Genomic DNA, 26,206 nt, shown 5'->3' with positions numbered 1-26,206 from the left:
CAAAGCTTCAGAAGTATGAGATGAACCCCAAAAATTTGGAAAGGTGGATCTCACACGTACCAACACAGACTATCCCGCAATTTAATTGATCCCCAAAGGTTTTTATTGAATAGCGGAATAGGAAATATGATCAAAAAAAGTGTATGTATCTCACACGTACAGAAGCACACTAGGCCCCAATTACTATTGTTTGTACACCTAAAAGGATGTATGAGGAGGAGGAGGAGTATGGAACAGGCAGCACCCTCAAAGCTTCAGAAGTATGAGATGAACCCCAAAAACTTGGAAAGGTGGATCTCACACGTACCGACACAGACTATTCCGCAATTTAATTGATCCCCAAAGGTTTTTATTGAATAGCGGAATAGGAAATATGATCAAAAAAAGTGTATGTATCTCACACGTACAGAAGCACACTAGGCCCCAATTACTATTGTTTGTACACCTAAAAGGATGAATGAGGAGGAGGAGGAGTATAGAACAGGCAGCACCCTCAAAGCTTCAGAAGTATGAGATGAACCCCAAAAACTTGGAAAGGTGGATCTCACACGTACCGACACAGACTATCCCGCAATTTAATTGATCCCCAAAGGTTTTTATTGAATAGCGGAATAGGAAATATGATCAAAAAAAGTGTATGTATCTCACACGTACAGAAGCACACTAGGCCCCAATTACTATTGTTTGTACACCTAAAAGGATGGATGAGGAGGAGTATGGAACAGGCAGCACCCTCAAAGCTTCAGAAGTATGAGATGAACCCCAAAAACTTGGAAAGGTGGATCTCACACGTACCGACACAGACTATTCCGCAATTTAATTGATCCCCAAAGGTTTTTATTGAATAGCGGAATAGGAAATATGATCAAAAAAAGTGTATGTATCTCACACGTACAGAAGCACACTAGGCCCCAATTACTATTGTTTGTACACCTAAAAGGATGGATGAGGAGGAGGAGGAGTATGGAACAGGCAGCACCCTCAAAGCTTCAGAAGTATGAGATGAACCCCAAAAACTTGGAAAGGTGGATCTCACACGTACCGACACAGACTATCCCGCAATTTAATTGATCCCCAAAGGTTTTTATTGAATAGCGGAATAGGAAATATGATCAAAAAAAAGTGTATGTTTTTCACACGTACAGAAGCACGCTAGGCCCCAATTACTATTGTTTGTACCCCTAAAAGGATGGATGAGGAGGAGGAGGATGAAACATGCAGCACCCTCAAATCTTCAGAAGTATGAGATTGTGTTCACTGTACCCCACAAAGATTGTGTTCACTGCACCCCAAAAGGATTGTCTTCACTGCACCCCACAAAGATTGTGTTCACTGTACCCCACAAAGATTGTGTTCACTGCACCCCAAAAGGATTGTCTTCACTGCACCCCACAAAGATTGTGTTCACTGTACCCCACAAAGATTGTGTTCACTGTACCCCCCAAAGATTTTGTTCACTGCACCCCACAAGGATTGTCTTCACTGCACCCCACAAGGACTGTCTTCACTGCACCCCACAAAGATTGTGTTCACTGCACCCCACAAGGATTGTCTTCACTGCACCCCACAAAGATTGTATTCACTGTACCCCACAAAGATTGTGTTCACTGCACCCCAAAAGGATTGTCTTCACTGCACCCCACAAAGATTGTGTTCACTGTACCCCACAAAGATTGTGTTCGCTGTACCCCCCAAAGATTTTGTTCACTGCACCCCACAAAGATTGTGTTCACTGTACTCCACAAAGATTGTGTTCACTGCACCCCAAAAGGATTGTCTTCACTGCACCCCACAAGGATTGTCTTCACTGCACCCCACAAAGATTGTGTTCACTGCACCCCAAAAGGATTGTGTTCACTGCACCCCACAAAGATTGTATTCACTGTACCCCACAAAGATTGTGTTCACTGCACCCCAAAAGGATTGTCTTCACTGCACCCCACAAAGATTGTGTTCACTGTACCCCACAAAGATTGTGTTCGCTGTACCCCCCAAAGATTTTGTTCACTGCACCCCACAAAGATTGTGTTCACTGTACTCCACAAAGATTGTGTTCACTGCACCCCAAAAGGATTGTCTTCACTGCACCCCACAAGGATTGTCTTCACTGCACCCCACAAAGATTGTGTTCACTGCACCCCAAAAGGACTGTGTTCACTGCACCCCACAAAGATTGTGTTCACTGTACCCCACAAAGATTTTGTTCACTGCACCCCACAAGGATTGTCTTCACTGCACCTCACAAGGATTGTCTTCACTGCACCCCACAAAGATTGTGTTCACTGTACCCCACAAAGATTGTGTTCACTGCACCCCACAAAGATTGTGTTCACTGCAGCCCAAAAGGATTGTCTTCACTGCACCCCACAAAGATTGTGTTCACTGCACCCCACAAAGATTGTGTTCACTGCACCCCAAAAGGATTGTCTTCACTGCACCCCACAAAGATTGTGTTCACTGTACCCCACAAAGATTGTGTTCACTGTACCCCACAAAGATTTTGTTCACTGCACCCCACAAGGATTGTCTTCATTGCACCCCACAAGGATTGTCTTCACTGCACCCCACAAAGATTGTGTTCACTGTACCCCACAAAGATTGTGTTCACTGCACCCCAAAAGGATTGTCTTCACTGCACCCCACAAAGATTGTGTTCACTGTACCCCACAAAGATTGTGTTCGCTGTACCCCCCAAAGATTTTGTTCTCTGCACCCCACAAAGATTGTGTTCACTGTACCCCACAAAGATTGTGTTCACTGCAGGCCAAAAGGATTGTCTTCACTGCACCCCACAAAGATTGTGTTCACTGTAATCCACAAAGATTGTGTTCAATGTACCCCCCAAAGATTTTGTTCACTGCACCCCACAAAGATTGTGTTCACTGTACCCCACAAAGATTTTGTTCACTGCACCCCACAAGGATTGTCTTCACTGCACCCCACAAGGATTGTCTTCACTGCACCCCACAAAGATTGTGTTCACTGTACCCCACAAAGATTTTGTTCACTGTACCCCATAAAGATTGTGTTCACTGTACCCCACAAAGATTTTGTTCACTGCACCCCACAAAGATTGTGTTCACTGCACCCCAAAAGGATTGTCTTCACTGCACCCCACAAAGATTGTGTTCACTGTACCCCACAAAAATTGTGTTCACTGCACCCCAAAAGGATTGTCTTCACTGCACCCCACAAAGATTGTGTTCACTGTACCCCACAAAGATTGTGTTCACTGTACCCCACAAAGATTTTGTTCACTGCACCCCACAAGGATTGTCTTCACTGCACCCCACAAGGATTGTCTTCACTGCACCCCACAAAGATTGTGTTCACTGTACCCCACAAAGATTGTGTTCACTGTACCCCCCAAAGATTTTGTTCACTGCACCCCACAAGGATTGTCTTCACTGCACCCCACAAGGATTGTCTTCACTGCACCCCACAAAGATTGTGTTCACTGTACCCCACAAAGATTGTGTTCACTGCACCCCAAAAGGATTGTCTTCACTGCACCCCACAAAGATTGTGTTCACTGTACCCCACAAAGATTGTGTTCACTGCACCCCAAAAGGATTGTCTTCACTGCACCCCACAAAGATTGTGTTCACTGTACCCCACAAAGATTGTGTTCACTGTACCCCACAAAGATTTTGTTCACTGCACCCCACAAAGATTGTGTTCACTGTACCCCACAAAGATTGTGTTCACTGCACCCCAAAAGGATTGTCTTCACTGCACCCCACAAAGATTGTGTTCACTGTACCCCACAAAGATTGTGTTCACTGTTCCCCCCCAAAGATTTTGTTCACTGCAACCCACAAAGATTGTGTTCACTGTACCCCACAAAGATTGTGTTCACTGTACCCCACAAAGATTTTGTTCACTGCACCCCACAAAGATTGTGTTCACTGCTCCCCAAAAGGATTGTCTTCACTGCACCCCACAAAGATTGTGTTCACTGTACCCCACAAAGATTGTGTTCACTGTACCCCCCAAAGATTTTGTTCACTGCACCCCACAAAGATTGTGTTCACTGTACCCCACAAAGATTGTGTTCACTGTACCCCACAAATATTTTGTTCACTGTACCCCACAAAGATTGTGTTCACTGCACCCCAAAAGGATTGTCTTCACTGCACCCCACAAAGATTGTGTTCACTGTACCCCACAAAGATTGTGTTCACTGTACCCCCCAAAGATTTTGTTCACTGCACCCCACAAAGATTGTGTTCACTGTACCCCACAAAGATTTTGTTCACTGCACCCCAAAAGGATTGTGTTCACTGCACCCTAAAAAGATTGTGTTCACTGCAGCCCACACAGAAAAATGGATGTGGATCACTGACACCTGCCTATCTCCTATCCCACACCACACAGCAATATCGATTGTAGTTTGTAGAACACACTTTCTCTAAAATTCAGCAGCAGCCTCTCCCTAACAGGATTGAGAAGAGATCGTAGATCGGGACTAAGTGCAGACCCCACCCCACACAGCAATATCGATTGTAGTTTGTAGAACACACTGACCCTATATTTCAGCAGCAGCCTCTCCCTAACAGGATTGAGAAGAGATCGTAGATCAGGATTAAGTGCAGACCCCACCCCACACAGCAATATCGATTGTAGTTTGTAGAACACACTGACCCTATAATTCAGCAGACTCTATCCCTAAAATGCCTACAACTCGCCCTGCCTAAACACTCCGACCTGACCCTTAATTCTATCCGGACACCAATTTGTTTTCCCTGCCTGTCTTTCCCTAATCAGCAGCCAGCACGTATGTGTGCTCTGTCCCTGAGCTAAGCAGCAGAATGACGCCGCTGCGGGTGCCTCGAACTTATAAAGACTTGGTCACATGCTTCAGACGGCCAATCACAGCTACTCATACATTTGCAGGCATGGCTGGGATAGCTTAAAGCGGAGTTCCGGGCACAAAAACGATATTTTTTTTTTGTGCCCGTCCGCTAGTTCAGCCTAACCTGAAAAGGAATTGGATAGTTAGATTTTTTTTTTTAAAAACTCACCTTGTAATTGACGATCGTAAATACTCACCTATGACAGCTTCCTCCCTCGGAGCCGCGGCTCACCCCGTCACTTCCTGTCTCGCTATGATTCCTGGGAGCTGAACGTCATAGCTCCCAGGAATCAATGCGCCGCACCGGCCCCGCTCGTCATTTCCGGGCGACGCCGCATTCCCCTGCTAAACAGCTTCTGGGCATGCCCAGAAGCTGTTTAGGAATGCGGCGCCGCACCGGAAGTGACGAGAGGGGCCGGTGCAGCGCATTCTGGGACACGAAGACGCGGAAGAAGACGGAGAAGAGGACCGCGCCGGCTTCAGCTGCCCACAACCGAGATGGAAACGCTGTGGAAGAAAACTTCTAAGTAAGTATTTCTTCTAAAAGGTAAGTGCGAACCGGGACAGATCAGAGGCTAGCCATTGTGGAATGTGCTAGCCCTGACTGTCCCGGGGGTATGTCCAAAAAAAAAACGATTCTCTGCCCGGAACTCCGCTTTAAGGCACACCAGTTAAACGATTGTTGATTGGCTGTTGAAAGCCCACCATGAAAAGAGCGCCAAAACATGCAAAACCCGGAAATAAAACGACCGAACACGGATTTTTTACCCGAACATACAGTAAAGTGTCCGTGTCCGTGTTCGGGTAACAAAAATCCAATTATTCGGTACGAACACGAATAATACAGTCCGTGTTCGCTCAACACTAGTCTGGAGTTTTAGGACTATTTCGTCATCCAGTTGCAACATTGGGTGAGGCTCTTTGAGTACAAAGCCTGCAGCTCGGACACCCCTTTTCACAGAGATTGTAGCAACCGGAAATACAGTCTTCAGGGATAGATTGCAGAGCGTAGCCAGACCTGTTGGATAGAAATGAGGCATTGATAGAGCTGGAGGACCATAAAAAAGTCCCACAGAGGGAACAATGGTTTCCAGGCAGGTCTATATCTTCATGTAAGCCTTTCAAGAATTGCATCACTAAAGGGTTAAGGACTCCTTAAACCCCCTGTAAGTGTAGACAAGGCTGAACTTTGAACATATTTGAACCTAGGCCATTGTTCTGTCCCAGTTGTAAGAACTACAGAACCGTATCTGCTTTAGGTGATAAAGGACTCCAGGCTTTTGCTGTGTGAGATCTCCATAATTTAACCTTATTCTCTGGTATTATTCTTGGAGACCTCTCTGGCTTGACACAAGGTAGCCACTACCTGCACTGAGCACCCTTGACTTGGTAGCCTCTGCCTCTCAACTTCCATGCCATCAAAAGTAATCTTTTGGAGCTGGATGGCAAAACTGGCCATGAGAGAGCAAATCTGTCATAACTGGCAGAGGCAGTGGTGACTCAATGCTCAACTGTAGGAGAGAGACACTAGAGTCTCCTAAGCCAAAATTGAATAATTCCAATATTGATACAGGAAGTTCCACTGACAGTCTAAGAATTCTACCCTTCCACTGCTGTATAGGTACAGTACAACTCTAGCTCCTCTCATAAAAGGATACTTTGCCTCATAAGCTTAACATCCCATGACCTTGAGCAGCCTGCTCTTTGAAATGCACCCCCCAACCTTTCTAAAAGACAAAAAAGGTGAAGCGCCTCTAAGTGCAGTAAGTTTTTATTTAAATAGGCACACAAGATCTAACAACTCACATAGATACTCATAATTTTTCTGGCTGGGGTCTGATGTGATAATGTTCTATTGAAAATAACAATTGGTCAGTTACAAAGAACCAAGGCACTGTTCTCCTGGAAGAGACTTCGCTCCCAAAGCACCTTTGACTTTCTCCATCAGGTGATGGATCTTCCCTTGTGTAAGTTCTACTGAATTTTTGCCTGTCGCTATTGCAGACAGTAAGACCTTTGTGAATGCCCTGGGAGAGGTGTACAGACCAAGGAGGAAGCACTGAAACTGGTAGAGGAATTGAGGATTAATTGGGACAAGTAGGTGTCTGATAAACCTACAGAGCATCCAGTCCCCCGGTTTATCAATAATAGAATTGATTGGAGGTTCTCTATCTTGCCCAGCACCAACTTTCTGTGCTTGTTGAGTTTTTTCAAGTTTAGCACTGGGCACAGATTACCTGATTTTGAATTGTTTTGTTGCTAGGAACAGAGGTGAACCTAATCCTCATCTCTTCTGGGCACTTGGAACCTTCACAATTGCTCATTTTCCATTTAATCCAGCTACAAACTAGACCAGAATTTTACACTTTTCCATCAAATCTGGTAGCCTGGCTGGCTGGAAGAGATAGGAAGGTGGACATCCCTTACAACTTGCACCAATGTCACACCAATATAGCGGATATGGCCCACTGATCCTGAATATTTTCCATTCAGGTGTGTTTGCAAAGTTTTACACAGGCACCCCCTGGATGAGTGCACCCTTAAAAGGACTTCCCCTGTTCTCCCAAGACAGGTGCCTTAGATTTTTAAGGCTTCAACAATGAAGATTGGGTACTTCTCCAGTTCCTTTACTAATCTTTTTTCCTGGTCCATAGGAGTTGGCCTTCTTGTATCTACTTGGGAGTTGTCGTCTGTATGATGGACCTTTTCTGATTTTTTTTCTGTTTCTTTTCAGATTATATTTGCCCTGACCTGCTAGTGGTCACCCTTGAGATGGCTGTATCCTGTCTACCCCCAAATAGATTGGATCCGTTGTCTGGTATCTTGCACCAGTTTTATTTTTAAGGCCGGATCTGCCGACCATGGCTTCAGCCATAATGCCCTCCTTGTCGTGAGGGCGGTGAACACCGCTCTTGAAAAACATCAATTGACGTCTACTGATACATCCGCTGCAGAGTCTCCTGCCAATTTCAGCTCTTTCAAAGCTGTTACCACCTTGTCTCTCTTCACTTCCTCCAGAAAGGCTTCTTTAAAGGGTAGCTACACTTTCCTTTGCAACCTGCAGGGCTGTAATTGTCTGTAAAACGCAAGACAATATGGCTATTTGGAGGTGTTCTCTACACAGAATGTGTACAGAACACCCCTCTAAAACATAATTTCCTGCTTAAGGGATTGGCTCACTGATTTTCCCAGAAGTCTGCACAAAGATTCAAGTCAGTTTTTTGGCATCCACTGCTACAAATATTTAATTTTTGGTAAGATACTCCCAATAGGAAATCACGTCTAAAGGGATGCAGACCCTACCACTTTCCTCAGAGTCCTGCAGGTGCAGCAACAGGTTGATAATTATGAAACCACTTCCATTAGACTCACCCAGGCATCTGCAGATGCTACAGTAAGTAGGAGAACTTCAGAGCTAGGTCTAATTTTCAAACACAATCGCAAGGTGACGTGTCTTGCCAGCTGCATTAATAAAGCTTCCACCGTCGGAGGAGACCGCAGCAGGTGGACCTTTAGCTTTTTCAGGGTATACTACTGATGATGTCTATGCCCAGACATAACGCATATGGGGGCAGAGCCTGCGCACGGACCTCACATCTCAGCCATCCAAGCAAAGGTGCATCCAAGTGTAGGATTTACACTGTGAAGCTTGTTTAGTCCGCACTGCTCAAGTGCCTGATTTGTAATTTCTAAGTCTTGGATTTTAATGTTAAATAAACCGGATAGACAGAGTGTGTCCCCATATATACCGTGGAGCGTTATTGGAGGTTTGTGGTATCTGGAGGAAGAGTAAGGAGGAGAGGAGAGAGCAGTATGCTGACCCATATCTATCTCCAGACAGGAACAGCTCTTTTTGATTCACTGGTGACACAGGAGTCAGATGTTGAGGTGAGCAGCCTGTATGCACAGGCGGAGTGAGCACCAGCACTTTTTTATATGGAATTTCTGCACCAGGTCTTTGTATTATTATATTTACACTGCACGGTCGAACTGCACTGATGAAATGTGTCACATGACACACATTATGTACGGACTGTTTGAAGTATTACATTAGTATCTATTCATTTTTTGGGCATTATATAATATAATTTTTTAATTTTATTTTTGCACTGCACAATGCTAATGCACTGATGGAATGTGTCATCTGGCACTTATTGTATATAGATTTGGTTGAAGTATTTTATTAATATTGATTTTTTGGCGCTGCATTTATTTTTTATTTTTATTAGGGCTGGTAACCAGTGATGTTTGTAAACGGGGAGCAATGATAATAAGTGGTGAGATGATGACCTTGATCAACATTGCCTGGATGTCTGCTCTTAGATAGCGACTTGTCTTGACCTTTAGAGAGCTTCCTCCATCTTGACGTCCTTACAGGGCTGTAGATATTGGCTTTCTTTTTTCTCAATCTTCACTATTTACCTAATCTCTATACCCTAAAAGCAATGGGTGGTCTGACTGGACAGCGTTCCCCCATAGAAAGATCAAAGCAGCAAACTGAAATGAAAAACAGCATGACACTGTGATCACAGAGCAAGCATTGGGAAGGCAGGGCCATCTTACCGAATGGGCATGCCGGGCAGTTGCCCGGGGGCCCCACTTGCCTGGGGGGCCCAGCCCCAGTCAAGCATTATTCCCGATTCCTGTGTGCATTCCGTCCCCAAACTTAGCAGGTGGTAAGTGCCTGTCGGCCCTGCGCTGCTGTCAGGCCACTTGGCCCGTGGAGAGGGAGCCCGCAACTGCAGGAATGCCTGTCCACCTCCACGGGAACAGGCACACACAGGACAGTCGATTCTGACTCCCGTCTGTGTGTGTGTTCACCAGACCCAGCCACCGAACTTGGAAGCTTTCATTAGCCTGGCACTGCTGTACCAATAAATATCGCCTTATTGATGATTTGCATTTTTATTCTCGTGGATGATTGTGTAGGCGGGGCCACAGTGCACTGCATTGCCCAGGGGCCTATAATGCTCTTAAGATGCCACTGTGGGAAGGGGGATATGAGCTAAGGTGAGAGAAGGAGAAAGTAACAGCCCAGGTGCATGCCATAAAGGGCACAGTGATCCCAGAGCAACACTGAGAAGGAGATAGGAAAAGCTCAGGTGAATGCCATAAAAAGGGAAAACATACCTGCAAACAATGACCACATAAGCATCCAGCATACATGAGTAGAGAGCTTCACCATCTGTTGCCTACTTACTTGTGCCCAACAGTGCAGTGTACCAAAGCACCCCCTATTTTCTACTCTTTGCCCTACTCTTTGCCTTAGTAGACATCACATTTAGTAAGTTCTGCCAATCCCAAAATGAAAGTCAGAGGTTTTGCAAGCAGAGGTAGTCGGTTATTTATCATGTTTTTATTTTTTAAACAGTATTTTATTCAGGATATTAAATTATTTTACTTTTTTTTTTATTTATTTATTTTTTAATTATATAAGGCTGTGTTGAAGAAAACACATCCAGGGACAACAATACAACCTGGACACTACATTTTAAAAAAAGCAAGTCTTCAGTCTCAACACCACCTTGTCCCTAGCAAATATTTAAACATTGGGTTCCTTGCATGATAAGGCTGGCAGCGCAGACACTGACCTCGCAGAGCTGATGATGGCGATGAGGAATTTTCTTTAGCATTATCTGTACATGGTTCTCTGATGTAAAACAACTTTTCGATTTGGCCTTAACTGCAATCTCTTCTGACATTGTAGAGAGAGAGGATGCTGTTAGCAAAATAGAAAAGGTAGACACCAAGGTTTCAAAACAGGTGGAACTCTTAATTAAAAAAAATCTTATGAATAAGAACAATAAATAATCATTTACACATACAAGTTATAAACAAGATCAATGGAGAGATTTTGCTTACTGAAACATTAAGTAAAAAAATAACTATCCAGCATAAAAAAAAAAAAAAAAAAAAAAAAAAACATTCATAGTAAATAGATATTGTACAGTGGATGCAAAATATGTAAGCATCTTGATTAGGCTAAAATTCAGAATTTAAAGAAAAAGCCGGCTTTATAAGGAACTAATTAGACTTTGTTATTTCACAAACAATAGCCAGAAATATTTTGCAGTCAATGCACAGTATGTAAGCAGATTTATTCGGTCACAGTTTGTAGGGAGAGAAAATGCATGTTTTATCGAAAAAAAAAACTGTTAGTGTAATCTTTCAATGTCAATAGCCAGAAATATTGTAAGGACTCCATGTATTCAATGTAAGCAGCTTTAGTAAATAGTAGTTTAAGAGGGGGAGACCACATAGACTTTAATTAGGAAATTTAAATTAGTATATTATTTCATGCAAAAAGCAAGAATAGACTCAATGCTAACTACCCTATATTTTCAAAAGTATTGGGACACCTGCTTTTACATGCACATGAACTTCCATCCCAGTCTTAGTCCGTAGGGTTCAATATTGAGTTGGCCCACCCTCTGCAGCTATAACAGCTTCAACTCTTCTGGGAAGGCTGTCCACAAGGTTTAGGAGTGTGTCTATGGGAATGTTTGACCATTCTACCAGAAGCACATTTGTGAGGTCAGGCACTGATGTGGAGGAGAAGGCCTGGCTCGCAGTCATCGCTCTAATTCATGCCTCCATCCCAAACTCGCTCATCCATGTCTTTATGGACTTTGTTTTTCCACTGTTGTACAGTCATGTTGGAATAGGAAGAAGCCATCTCTAAACTGTTTCCACAAAGTTGGGAGCATGAAATTGTCCAAATTGTCCTGGTATGCTGACACCTTAAGAGTTCCCTTCACTGGAACTAAGGGGCCAAGCCCAACCCCTGAAAAACAACCCCACCCCATAATCCCCCCTCCACCAAATGATTTGGACCAGTGCACAAAGCAAGGTCCATAAAGACACGAATGAGCGAGTTTGAGGTGGCGGAACTTGACTGGCCTGTACAGAGTCCTGACCCCAACCCAATAGAACACATTTGGGATGAATTAGAGTGAAGACTGTGAGCCAGGCCCTCTCGTCCAACATCAGTGCCTGACTTCACAAATGCGCTTCTGGAAGAATAGTCAAACATACTCCTAAACTTTGTGAACAGCCTTCCCAGAAGAGTTGAAGCTGTTATAGCTGTAAAGGGTGGGCCAACTAAATATTGCACCCTACAGACTAAAACTGGAATTCCATTAAAGTTCATGTGCATGTTAAGGCAGGTGGCCAATACTTTTGACAATATAGTGTATGAAGGTGGCTTTAGCAGGCCACAATTTAAAAGTGAGAGACCAGGCAGGTTTTAGAACTAGAACAAGAAATAAAAATTAGAGCTCACTATTTTACAGAAAAAAAGCACAGTAAGAACTTTTCTGTAGTACTGTATTGCAGAAACTATCTCTCCCTGCAAACACTCTGTGATCTCTCCCTATCTATTACTCTTCCTAAACTATGACATTGTAAATAGCACTATTCTGCAGTTCTCTATGGCAGTATAACAACAAGTAGCTCTCCCTGCAAACATTCTGTGATCTCTCCCTAACTACGCCTTGTTTCCTTCAACATACACTCCATGTCTGCTCCAACATATGCTGAAAACAGGCTGTTGGGCACTCTGAATTTGATTAACAGGGGGCTGGAACTCCCCTAAGGGGTTAAGAAAAGCCCTAGAATTGGTTCTTCTAAGCTGCTTGCCCTCAGGAGCTGCATTATTTAAAATTGGTTGCTTTAGCTCCACTGCCCCCACGGTTAGAAAGCACTCCCTAGGAGCACACTTAACCCCTTGTTTGCCCCTAGTGTTAACCCCTTCCCTGCCTGTGTCATTTATACAGTAACAATTAATTTTTTGTAGCACTGATCACTGTATTGGTGTCAATGGTCCCCAAAAAGCGTCACTTGGTGTCAGATTTGTCCGCTGCAATGTCGCTGTCCTGCTAAAAATCGCTGGTCGCTGCCATTACTATTAAAAGCAATAAAAAGTCCATAAATGTATCCCATAGTTTGTAGATGTTATACCTTTCATATACTTTTTTTACCAAAAATATGTAGCAGAATACATATTGGCCTAAATTGATGAAAAAAAAATGGATTTTTTTTTTTAAAAAAATGTATTGGGAATGTCTTATAGCAAAAAGTAAAAAATATTGTTTTTTTTTTTCAAAATTGTGGAATTCTTTTGTTTATAGCGCAAAAAAATAAAAACTGTAGAGGTGACCAAATACCGCCATATGAAAGCTCTCTTTGTGGGAAAAAAAGGACATCAATTCTATTTGGGTACAGCGTCGCACGACAACGCAATTGTCAGTTAAAATAATGCAGTGCCATATTGCAAAAAAATCGCGTGGTCATTAGGGGATAAAGCCTTCCAGAGCTAAAGTGGTTAAAGAGAAAGTAAACCTCCCTCTCATGTTTGTACCTAAAGGTAAGCCTCTGCCATTTCTTCAGCGCCCTGTGCCGTGACTGGTGGCTTCCGCATTAATGCGCAGGAGTGACATAACGCGGCCGGAGTCTGCGGACCCTAAAGGAAGATGGATGTGGCCTCCAGCGGGGATGGCGAGAGCTCCATTTGCAGGTGAGTTTCACATAATGTAATGCGATGCATGCTAGCACATTATTCCTTTACTTTGCCGGTGACCATAAAAAAAAGAGGCAGGGTTTACTTCCTCTTTAACAACTGCATAGTTCCCTATTTTCCTGAACTGCGTACGACCTTGATTTGGATCGAACTCATTGTCGATGTGGGTCCAAGGCTCAGCTCTACTGCTCCAGGCAAGCAGCTAAATTAATATTTGAAATACATATGTGAGATCAGCGCAGCAGAATTACAAGTGCTACTTCTCCCTCTTCCAGTCTGCTTTACAGATAATTCCAAAAGGCTGAAGTCAAGTAAAATCATTTTATTCATATTAGTTGCATTTAATATACATGTAATGTTTTTTAATAATTACATACCTGCATTCATTGTTTTTGTAGCAGTTCCTGGAGTTTTGCTTTACTTCTGTGTACTTCATTATGTTCAGAACTAATAACATGTAAAAGATAGTTTTTACTGCTTTTCTGGTAAATCTAAAAAAATTCATATTAATATTTCATATCTAGCTCCAGGCTTTCTTTCACATGTTAAGTTGACCTGAACTCATATTAGACCTGAACTAAAAAAGTGAAGTTTTGCTATGGGGAACATCTAGTGACACCTTGAAATCCCTTCTAGTGTTATATTCATATATTTAGAATATCTAGAAATGTTAATAGTGCTTCAACAATACACAACTCACAGCTGCACTTCAATATAATAGAATACCAATTATGTGCCTTGAGTGTGTCACCCAGTCCTGCTAATAAATGTCCAAAGGCCCTCCTTATACCTTTGCCATGCCATTCTTCCTCTTAATTGGGCCAATCAGCATAAGATACTAAAACAAAATCCAGAACACACTGGCATGTTGAACATCATACAAGACTTACATTAAAAAAAAAAAAAAAAAAGAATACTCACAAGTTTCATATGCGTTCCACTTTCAGTATCAGCAGTTAAATCCTAATGTTCCTTAATAAATGTGCTACTGCTGCTTAAATGTTAATTTTAGCACGTCTCAGCATTCTCCTTGCATACTACACCTGTTTGAGCCAGTTTGCATCTAATGAAGACATGTTTCCAAGGACATGCTCTCCTCCTGAGAGCTAATACTGATTATCACACCCTCTCTTCACCTGAATCAGCCCTTACTAACCATTATGAGGTTGGATACATGCAGTGTTTAAATCCAGGAAGGTAGTTTTCCTGTGATGTACACAGGTGAGAATCTCCCCCCCCCCCACACCCTTTTTTTTCTCTGGGAGAAGGGAGTAGATACATATCGCATCAGGGATTATTTTTAATGTTTGTCCACCTAGATAATGGGCTTACCTATTTTATCCATTTATTTTAAGGCATCTCCAATTTTTGGTCAATGATCCTCACCTTTGATGTTAAGATGTTATGGTTGGTGATTGTGATCTTTTGATGTTTGGCTCTGCTTAATAGTATTTGTCTTTATATTTCATTCTTGGAAAAGTTTTTTATGACAATGTTGTGGTTCTGTAAAAAATGTGATATGTACTAATTTCGTGTAAACAAATTTAGTTTTGTAAAATGTATTTTAATGACATGAACATTTGCTAATCAGTGGCGATGGGACACAGGTTCTGTGAGGTGTGGCCCAATCTTGAGTGCATTCTTTAAAGGCCCGTACGCACGATCAGATTATCAAACGATCTGTCGTCCCTTTTTTGTGGCATGCTAGTCTGATGTGGAAAGTGAAGAGGTTATTTTCATACAAATTTTCCCGTACGACAGAATTTGACTTCAGAAGTGATGTCATGTGTTGGATTGCTTTGTATGTGTTCTTTCATCTCTGAGCATGCCTAGTCTTGCTCTTAAGATTTTTTTCCGTCGAAATCTGTACTAATAAGACGAAAATCGGACGTTGTATTACGGACGACAAAAATTTTATAGCCTGCACATCAGGATTTTGTCAGCCAAAAAGTCGGAGTTGGCTGTCGAAAGCACCATACTAACAATCCGAAAATCGGCAGATCGGTCGTCGGACGAATTTTCCCTACAGATTTTCTTATCGTGTGTACGGGTCTTAAGAGTCTGTGTCCTGCCGCACAGGTTTGTTGTGAACAAGCACGGAGACCCGTATGAAAAGTTAACAGTTCCTGTCTGTTTGGATGTTTGGCATGACGATTCTTCAATAAATTCAAGCAATGTCATCCCATGACGGAGTGCGACCTATTTCTTTTTCTATACTTACTAACCATTAGCCAATCAACTGACTAGTCTAAAGGCTCCTACACACGATCAGATTATCAAACGATCTTTCGTCTGTTTTTTGTTGCATGCTAGTCTCATATCGAAAGTGAAGAGGTTACTTTCATACGAAAATTCTTATACGACAGAATTCAACTTCAGAAGTGATGTCATATGCTGAATTGTTTTGTATGTGTTCTTTCGTTTCTGAGCATGTGTAGTTTTGCTCTTACAATTTTTTTCGGATGAAAACTGTACTAATTAAAGGAAAATCGGACGTTGTGTTAAAGTACGATAAAAATTTTATAGCCTGCACATCTAGTTTTTGTTGTCGGAAAATTTGTAATCGGTTGTCGAAAGCGCCGTACTAACAACCTGAAAATCGGCAGCTTATTCCTCGGAGGAAATTTTACTTCTGATTTTCGTATCGTGTCTGTGGGTCTGTGTCCTGCTGCACAAGTTTGTTGTGAATAAGCACGGAGACCCATATGAAACGTTAACAGTTCCTGTCTGTTTGGATGTTTGGAATGACGATTCTTCAATAAATTCAAGCAACTTCATTCCATGAAGGAGTGGGACCTATTTCTTTTTCTACACTTACTAACCATTTGCCAATCAACTGGCTAGTCTTAGTTTACCAAACCAAATATCTGATACACAATTGATTGTTAGTATTATATATAGAACCAGATTTTCCCCAAAAGAATAATTGGCCCTGATGTGATATTGCTTCCAATAACACATGAACAGGTTGTGGTAACTTGGGGTGAACCTGGCTCCCATGGCTTTTCCCGTCTTTTAAATGTAAAAAGCATACCAACTTTTAGGCTTATTATTTCATATTTTTTTTTTAGCTAGAATTCTTTTTCTATTTTACTCGTATACATCAAAAATACCATATGGTTAGGATGTTTACTATTTACCAATTTTACCTTCACCTCTTTGCACTAATATGTAAATATGTGGCCTCTTTGCGGATGGGCCTTACCGCCGAGAGGCTACATATATGCGTGAATGTAAACAGAGCTGTGCTGAGAGAGCGCTCTCCCGGCACAGCTACCGGTGGCTAACAGAATGCTCCCAATCTGGAATTGCGATCGGGAGCTTTTTGATCATGTGACCACTGTGACAGCCAATCACAGTGGTCACAAGATCAGAAACCTCGCCCCATCTCCTGGCTTTATAAACGTCTTAAAAGGTGAAAGATGATGTGATATATCAAATAGGTCTGATGCAATTGCAAAGTGCCCCCATCCCTAATGTATATTAGAAAAACTTTTGTGCAACTTGCTGGAACTTTGAAGTCACACAACAAATTTTTTTTAAGAATAACCATTTAGTTGTACATACATTTAAAAACCACACCCACAAGTGAAACAACATTAAAAATACATAGTCATATTGGGATCATGAGTTATCATCACAACAGACCAAAAGGACAGGTATTTGTACCCCAATGCATTTCAGTTCATTCAGAATCTTCATCAGGGGGTATACTGTCCAAGACTAAAAATAAATACAATAGTCATAAGTGTATCATAAAGACATGGAGGCCATCACATTAGTTACATATAGATGAAAATGAACTCATGCCTGTGGTACATAATACTTTAATGTGAAAAATTAAAAACATTTTTGCATTACTCGTTTTTTTACTTTCATATTACAAATTGATCCTTCCTTCCTTCCTTCCTTCCTTCCTTCCTTCCTTCCTTCCTTCCTTCCTTCCTTCCTTCCTTCCTTCCTTCCTTCCTTCCTTCCTTCCTTCCTTCCTTCCTTCCTTCCTTCCTTCCTATTCTTCCTTCCATTTAACATAGTGATTCTTCCTTCCATATATGTATCAGTTTTATCCTACATATAGCACACTGACACTAACTAATGTGTGTGTATATGACTGCATGGGACCTGTACATTGATTGGGTCTCAGATGAAGAGTCGATCTGTCCTTCAGAGAATTCCATAGCTGATAGAGGTAAGGTGCCAGTGAGACTGGTTTAGGTCTCTGGCTGTTGTCTCTCTGAAAGTGACTGTGATGTGCTTTAGGGGCTGAATAGAACAGGTATAGAGGTGCGCCAGACGTAGAAAAGCATCACAGCTGAAGTTGGATTTTATGAAGTTTATTGAAAGATATAGTTCACAAGTAAAAATTGAATGCGTTTTGGGGGAATTGCCTTTACCTTCATTAGGGCTAGAGTACGAAAAATATCAAAGATGACTAAAAAATATTGCCTAGTTAAAGTGTAAAGAACAATATTTGAGCACTGATCTATGGTAGAAGGTAGGCATGTGAATATCAGAAAAAATACATATAAAAAAAGTGATTAAAATATATATTTAAAAAAAAAAAAAAAAAAAACATTTTGAGATGTGGAGTAGGCCCTTTTAGACTATATGTAAATTTACATGTCTATAAGTATTAGTGGGTACATATTTCTGTACAAAAAAGTATATAAAAATCTAAAAATGTTTAAAAGTCTAATTCCATGATACGAATTGACGCTGCTGTAAAGAAAGTCTCGACCTTAGCTCCACAGAAATACAGTAAAATGATGTAATATTGTATTTAGATCGTATTAAGTTACATATAATTAATAATGATAACCAAATAATGGAGAGATCTGCGGTGTGCTGGTACCTGAGGGGAGGGAGAAGGACTGTGGAAGTGTGGGTGCAGGTAAGGATGCAGAACAGATGGGAAGTGATATTAAAGCAGAGTAGCTAACAGAGAGGTTGCTGTGGAAGGAAGGATAGCAGGGTAGGTCAGCAGAACTTTGAGGAGTTGTTGGAGAGAGAAAATGGCTCATCTCTCAGATTATCATTTATATTTCTTGCGCCATCATCGGTTCCTGTCACACTGTTATGCTACATTTTCTAAACTGATACCCTGACCAAAGGTGGCGAAAATTGCTTGATAAAGGTTTTTCAGAGGGATTTTTAATTCCTGGTCACTTTCATTCTATTCCCTGTCAGACAATTTGTGGTCAGCAGTAGGTTTTGACTAAGCTATCCATATAAACTGAGTAGGGCATGTGGCTGGCCCATTCCAGACCCCCCCCCCCCACCCTTCCACTGGATGGTTTAATTGGGTCACCTATGGGGGATGTATCTAAAAAAGTGTCTAACAAACTATACCTGAGTCATTATCTGTCATACCCCAAAGGCAGGTTGGTTAACAAAGCCATTGACCTTGAGTTATGTTTAATTTTGTACACTTTGATGACGCAGTGCATTGGCAAATTCTCTTTTTGTTTGTTACCTTTGTATCCTCAAAGTTTTTATTAGTTAGGGTGCTACTGGCAAGGTTTCTATTTTGTTGATCGATGTTTACCTATGGGGTGTTCAATTTCCTTTTCATTGTTTGAAAACTTTTGTTTTGTTATTAAATGATCAGTCCATGACATGTCTGAAATTTCTTTAATTATCCACTACTTGGATGACTTTCTGTGCATAGGCCCAGTGACTTTCAAACATTGCACAATACTATTGGCCACAGTTTAGCATGCACTAGCTACATAGCTGAGAGTCCCTGCAGGGTTCTCAGATTTCTGGGTGTCTATGGGCAACGTCTAGTGGCAGCCACAGTGGCGGTGCTGACTCCAGGTCAACACAATATCGTCGACTCGGGAACACAAAGCAAATCTGATGGTGTGGAAAAATCTTTGGACGCTTACAACAGCAGGTTGGTGTGGATGGAGGAGGCAACTAGTGATTTTGATTTGGAACTGTTTACGGCTACTGTGGGCAGGTTATGGTGCATATTTCCAGGGTTGTTGGAACAATTATTGACTCATTTTTGTAACAAAATGGTTTGTGACAAGTTAGTTATCGTAGTCGCCATTAACAGTGTTTTGGCGCTGTCACCACAGGTGATATGCTTGCTTCGTAAGCTGTTCTTATCCTGTTTGCATCTGAATGCTTTTATTCATGTTCCCGTTTGCACTAACTCTTTGGCCAATGCTCTCTTTTGGTTTCAGTGGGACATGTTCCAGCATGTTGGCACCAGAAATGGCGTGATTTGAAGTTCCTTGTCCACAATGGCTGTGGCAGGTTGCCTTAGACTGACAGTGGATCTTATTCGTTGTTTGGTAAACAAGGCCATGTGGTTGGTGTATTCTCATGTTTGGGAACTCAGTTTGGTAAGTGTGGTGGGCAATGTGGTCTCAGAAGAGGAAGAAAATATTCTGGTATGTTATTATATAGGATGCAGTCTTGAGTACACAAGCATAACAAGTCATGTTTGTTTTGCAGTGGCAGAAACCTTGAAGGTTATCATGGGCACAACTGTACATTAGTAGGGTCCTGTATGAGGTAGGCTCCCATTGTTTTGTATAGTTGTATCTGTGATTATTTTTGTTGTCCCTGAGTCTGTAGTTTTTGCTGCTAGAGGCCTACCTTTTGGTTGGACTCAGGTACTGTGCTATGTAGGTGCCTACAAGGACCTTGGGGCTCCATTCATGCTATATTAATGTGCTTTATTATGGTACTTATACAATTTGTCAATAAAGCGCTACTATGGCTATTTTAACTCCAAGCTGGTGTCTTGTGTGGTTTCTTGGGTACAGCTGTGTGGAGACAAATCCTCCTTAAATAACTAATCAAGTTAGGCCAGGAGTAAGAAAAAGGAAACATAGGTGTAGGGTTGGCATAACTTGGGTTAAAGGGGTTTGTGATATGAGGCTTTTTTTTTGTTTATCTTTGAAAAGTAAATAGCAAATATGGGAACTTACTGGATCGGTGGGTCAGGCATGAAGAGGTGGGGCTTTAGGGAATGGTTAGCAGGAGAGTCTCAGGAAGTCTTTAGTCGAAAGATTGCTGACACTGGGAAAACTTTTCATCCTTTCTTTCTTATTTATTTTGGGATAATTTGCTTCTTGGTTCCAGTTTTGTGTAGATATGTCATAGCAGTTGGTGGGGTCCTTTAAGGTTTTTTTATGGGCACAAATGTACAGTATCTCACAAAAGTGAGTACACCCCTCACATTTGTGTAAATATTTTATTATATCTTTTCATGTGACAACATGAAGAAATTACACTTTGCTACAACGTAAAGTAGAGTGTACAGCTTGTATAACAGTGTAAAGTTGCTGTCCCCTCAAAATAACTCAACACACAGCCATTAATGTCTAAACTGCTGGCAACAAAAGTGAGTACACCCCTAAGTGAAAATGTACAGATTGAGCCCTAAGTGTCAATATTTTGTGTGGCCACCATTATTTTCCAGCACTGCCTTAGCCCTCTTGGGCATGGAGTTCACCAGAGCTTCGCAGGTTGCCACTGGAGTCCTCTTCCACTCCTCCATGACCACATCACGGAGCTGGTGGATGTTAGAGACCTTGCGCAGTTTCATCCAGTTTGGAGCAACGTTCTGATCCAGGGAGGGTCTATGTTGTACCAAATACCTTCCATTTCTTAATAATAGACTTCACTGTGCTTCTAGGCTTTGATAAAGCCTTTGACTTTTTTTGGATCCATCTCCTGACTTGTGTCTGTCCACAACTTTATTCTGTAGATCTTTTGAGAGTGCCTTACCACCCATAGTTGATTGTTTGCTTTAGTTGCAATACCAGGGACTGAAATGTTCCAGTAAAACTCTTTTCATGCTGAGATAATTAAAATGACCACAGCAAATCACAATTGAAAGTCAAATGGCTTTGTGTGCCATTGAGAAGGTGATTATCTACACCTGATTGAGTTTACAAGTCATTTTTAGGAGAGGGGTGATCCTTTTTTCAACTTTTTATTATAAATTCAGTAAATTCAGCTGGCTAAAACAAAAATTGTTTCTGTCTTCATTCCAGGCTGCAAAGCAACAAAATGTGCCTATTTTAAAGGGGGGGGGGTGGTTCTTTTCAATACCCACTGTATATGTAAAGCACTGTGTAAATTGACAGCACTATATACAAGGGGGGAAATAATTATTTGATACCCTGCAGATTTTGTAAGTTTGCCCATTTACAAAGAAATTAAGGGTCTAAAATTTTTATGATAGGTGTATTTTTTCCCAAATATTTTTATTAAGAAGTTTAAAGTATGAGCAAAGCATTTGTACATATTTTACTAGATAGACAAGACATACCAATATTGAATTATATGGTGTACCAAGAACCGCGTGGTGGGTGGCATTCTCGCATGGTACAGGATGAGAAAACCAACCTATTGTTTGGATGACTCTATACTAATAGTAACATGTATTACATTAGTCAAGTGTTATTCAGTGTGAATTTCACAGTCAAGAATGTAATTTAAACTTCTACATGAACATTCTAGGTAGGAACTTTGGTTAGGAATAGTGAAGGTGGTCAGCCCCAAAAAAAAAAAAAAAAAAAAAAACATAGGTCAGACGTATGAGGTAAAGATGTGTGTCATATAGGTGTAGAGGTGTAATTAGCAGATTAGGGAGCCGTAGTCTTCAGTTTGCCCAGTGAATGTGTCAGACACCTTAAGATACCATTCCGTATATTGAAAAGATGTCATAAATGCTGCCGTTTCCTTTAGAGAGAAGTTATATTCGATGTATGAGCGCCACCTCAAAAGAATTATTTTGTGGTAGTATAGTTCTGAATCTCTATGTCTAATTCGTCTCTGTAGAGAAGAGTATTAAGTTATTTTTTAACCGCTGATACTGTGGGGGGGGGGGGGTATGAGATGGTCCAGATTTTAAGATGATTTTCCTTGCAGCTAAGAGACATACTGTAGGTGTACCCATTGGGGATGGCACAATTTTGATGGTCATAGTTAGGTTGTCCGGTTGAACTATGGCCAAATAACATTAAGTGAGGTGTTTTCAAGATGTTAAGGCCTGTTACACCCTGTATCATTTTAGTTACTCGATCCCAGAAAGCGGAAATCGAAAGGGCAATGCCAAAATCTGTGGGATATTGTTGGTTTGGTATGATCACATTGTGGGTACAATGGGAAATAAGTTGTTGAGTTTGTGGGAAGGAATGGAATATATGCTTTATGGATCAATTTGAATTGTATCTCTCGCCATCATTCATTTATGGTACCTTTACAAATTTTCAGGTATCCTTCTAGAATTTTATTGCACAGGTCAGCATCAGGAAAGTCTTTGCTCCATTTCCCAAAGAGGGCTTAAGGTGTTGATGGAATATTGATCTTTTTGAATATTGAGTTTCTGTAGAATTTAATATTTTAATCATTTAAAGATATTTTTTAATGCTGACGAAATTAAGTCTGGAGTATCACCTTGAGGTTTAAAGTTTTTGTATCCAGGAAAAGACTTGCATAGAAAACGGAGAAGTTGCTAGCTTAAGGTTAACCACAAGTCTTTGTAAGTATCATTAGGAACAGAAAGTAATCAGTTAGAAAGTACATTTGTAGGTGGGGTTTCAGGTAATGTGTTCTCATATGGGGTGTATTTTGGAGAGATAAATAAGCACATCCCAATTAGTTGAGTGTATCCATATTTAGGAATATATCATGTATAGGTGACACTGACAACCCCCGTGTCATGTGATAGCCTGAATCGTATATCCTGTATTTAAACTGTTTTTAAATAGTCTAAAAGAGGAAATAAAGCTGAGTGTTATACCAACCTGATTGTAGCATAACGTATTGTGTATGACACTCCCCGTGAGTGGTCTCTGAGAATGCTAAGAGGTAAAATATTATTTAAATAAGGTGAAATCGAGAAATAGATGATAAAAGGTGTAGTGCTGTCAGTAGGTACCTTGATAGGGGTTCCAGAGCAAGGTTGAAAAGTATAGGGGATAGCGTCCAGCCCTGTCTGGTGCCCTTATGTAAGGGTGTGGCATTGGTGATGCCTGCTGAAGTAATAATGGGCGCAGATGGGTTGGCATACATAGCCTGTAGAAAGTTCACTACGCAACCGGAAAAGCCAAATTTCGTTAGGGTTAGAAAGAGCCAATGGAAATTAACATTGTCAAAGGCTTTTTCTGCATCAAGAGTCATAATATCCAGCTGTTCTGAGGGATGTGTTTTAGCATACTCAAGTGACGTCAAAACTTTGTGGATGTTAGATGTTGCAGAACGACCTTTGACAAACCCTGCCTGTGTGGGGTGAATGAGTGTTGGAAAGATAGGTGACAGCCTTGATGCTATAATCTTGGACAGAATTTTGACATCTATATTTAGCAGTGAAATCAGTCAATAAGAACCTGGTATGGTGGTGTCTTTTCCCTTTTTAGTGCATGGGGGGAGGGGCAGCAGCGCTATCCCACGGTACATAGTCTACAATGTAACTCAGGCAGGCTTGATGGAAAACCTTGAAAAATGTATTTATAAAAAATATATAGTGATGATTAAAACATAATAGAATGTGTTCCAAACCAGATCTGTGGCGTTGCTGGGGGTCACAGGATGACCGAGCCGCTGGGTGAGCCGGAACTGTGTAGATGATCACAACAGGGAACCAGGCAGGAGGGAGAAGGATCTTATGTTCCAAAAGCAGACCGGACCAGCCGGTAGGGTGGCTTGGCTTCCTCCCACCCGATAGTGTGGCTGCTCGCACCGGAGCAGTGTAGACGTGCCACGGAGCCGCCACTCGGAGGTATCCACAGCGGAGGCCGCTACCCGGAAGTGACGTCAGCAAGCGTCGGGACCCAGCCTGGAAAGCATCAGGGTTGCCATGACTACATGTTTCGCACTGCTGTGCTTTGTCAAAGTCCTGGGTGCACAACTGTGTTGAAATCACCTCCTACTATATGTAATGACGTTCTCTTGAAATAAGTCCACAGTAGGGGAATAGGGGAATATGTTTGATATTTGTACAGTATATACCGTGAGGAAAAAACTGAGACATATAGACAATTTGCACCCTAGATCATCTTGTGTGAACGAATGTATGGGGCAAGGTAAATTTTTATACAACAAGATTAAAGTACCTGCTTTATGACCTACTGCTGAGGATCCCACTACTTCACCTACCCATAGTTTTTTCAGGCGGTGGAAATTAAAAACTGATAGATGGATTTCCTGTAATGAGGGAAACCTTGGCTTTTAGCCGCTTGAGGGGGCGTAGTACCATCATGCGTTTGTTGGAGGATCTTAAGTCTTTGACATTCCAAATGGGTCATGAATGGGTCTTTCAGCATGACAATGACCCAAAAGATACTGCCAAGGCAGCAAAGGAGTGGCTCAAGAAGAAGCACATAAAGGTCATGGAGTGACCTAGCCTAGTCTTAATCCTGTATAAAATTTATGGAGGGAGCTGAAACTTTGAGTTGTCAAGCGACAGCCAAGAAACCTTAAGGATTTAGAGAGGATCTGTAAAAAAGAGTGGACCAAAATCCCTCCTGACATGTGTGCAAACCTGGTCACTAACTACAAGAAATGTCTTACCTCTGTGCTTTCAACAAGGGTTTCCCCACCTAGGAGTAGGTCATGTTTTGCTTGGGGATCAAATACTTATTTTATTCACTAAACTGCACTCAATTTATAACATTTGTATCATGTGTTTTTTTTCCTGGATTTCTGGTTGATATTCTGTCTTTATCATTTAAAATACAGCTAAGGTAAAAATTATAAACCCTTCATTTCTTTGTAAGTGGGCAAACCTACAAAATCTGCAGAGGATCAATTAATCATTTCCCCAACAGTAAGTGTCTGTAATAAATAAATAAATAAATAAATAAAGGGGTTAAAAAAAATGTCACCTTCCCCATTCTCTCCAATACATTTCGCACAAATCATACATTTTGAGAAAATGTCAAAACTATCACAGGAATTTTCCAAAGCGATAATGCTCAATTTTGCTCAACCCTAGCAGCGAACACAACTCAGAAATAGAAAAGAACAGGTAATAACATTTATTTAGTAATTTTATGATGTAGTTATTGTCATTCAAATTATTTGGGTAAAAATTTTGGAAATACACATCAAAAAATTCTGCAGGTTATTATTGTTTTGCACTTATGGCAAATCTCAAATGCAGATCTGACTAAATGGGCCATCAAACATTCACTATCACAGAACTGCAGTGTGTCATAACACATTTTCTGTTATTATTTTTTGTCAACTGACAATGACTGAAGAACAAATTGCAAGCTGGAAGCAGTTCAATAAAGTAGATGAAGCATTTAAGATATGCCATTTATAGATGGCCTTAAACTTTGCACATTAATCACTGGCTATTTCATTAAGTTTAATATCAGAAATCTCCATCGCAATATGGACACTGCATCATGAAAGTTTGCTTCCTCTGTAAGGCTGTCATAATGTGTCTGTTATTTTGTTTTGTCTCTCGCCCTAGCATTACAGTTTAGAAAATGCATTTCATCTGCTGACTCGGAGCCTTTCATTCCATTGTCTCTTTCTCCTTGACCTCTGCAGAGAATTATGGGGCACGCAGAAAATTGTAAATGAAACAACTGCCTGCAGACTTGACTCATACTCCCACCATATACAGTATGTTGAAAAGAATAATGGATTTTGTGGTAAATAATATTTCTGATCTATTTTTGTGACACATTGTGTAGACGCTCTGCCTGCCTGACTGGCTACAAAATATAATAAGGTTGTAATATACATTAAATATTGTCAGGGGGCATTTTCTGGGCATCAATCATGTTGGCAAAGTTATTGGCTATCTAAGAATATCTCACAAACTGGAGTATTGAGCTTCAGAACTGATACTG

Source organism: Pelophylax lessonae (assembly GCF_965119305.1).
Source record: "Pelophylax lessonae genome assembly, chromosome: 6".
Lineage (NCBI taxonomy): Eukaryota > Metazoa > Chordata > Amphibia > Anura > Ranidae > Pelophylax > Pelophylax lessonae.
This window is presented reverse-complemented; position numbering follows the sequence as displayed.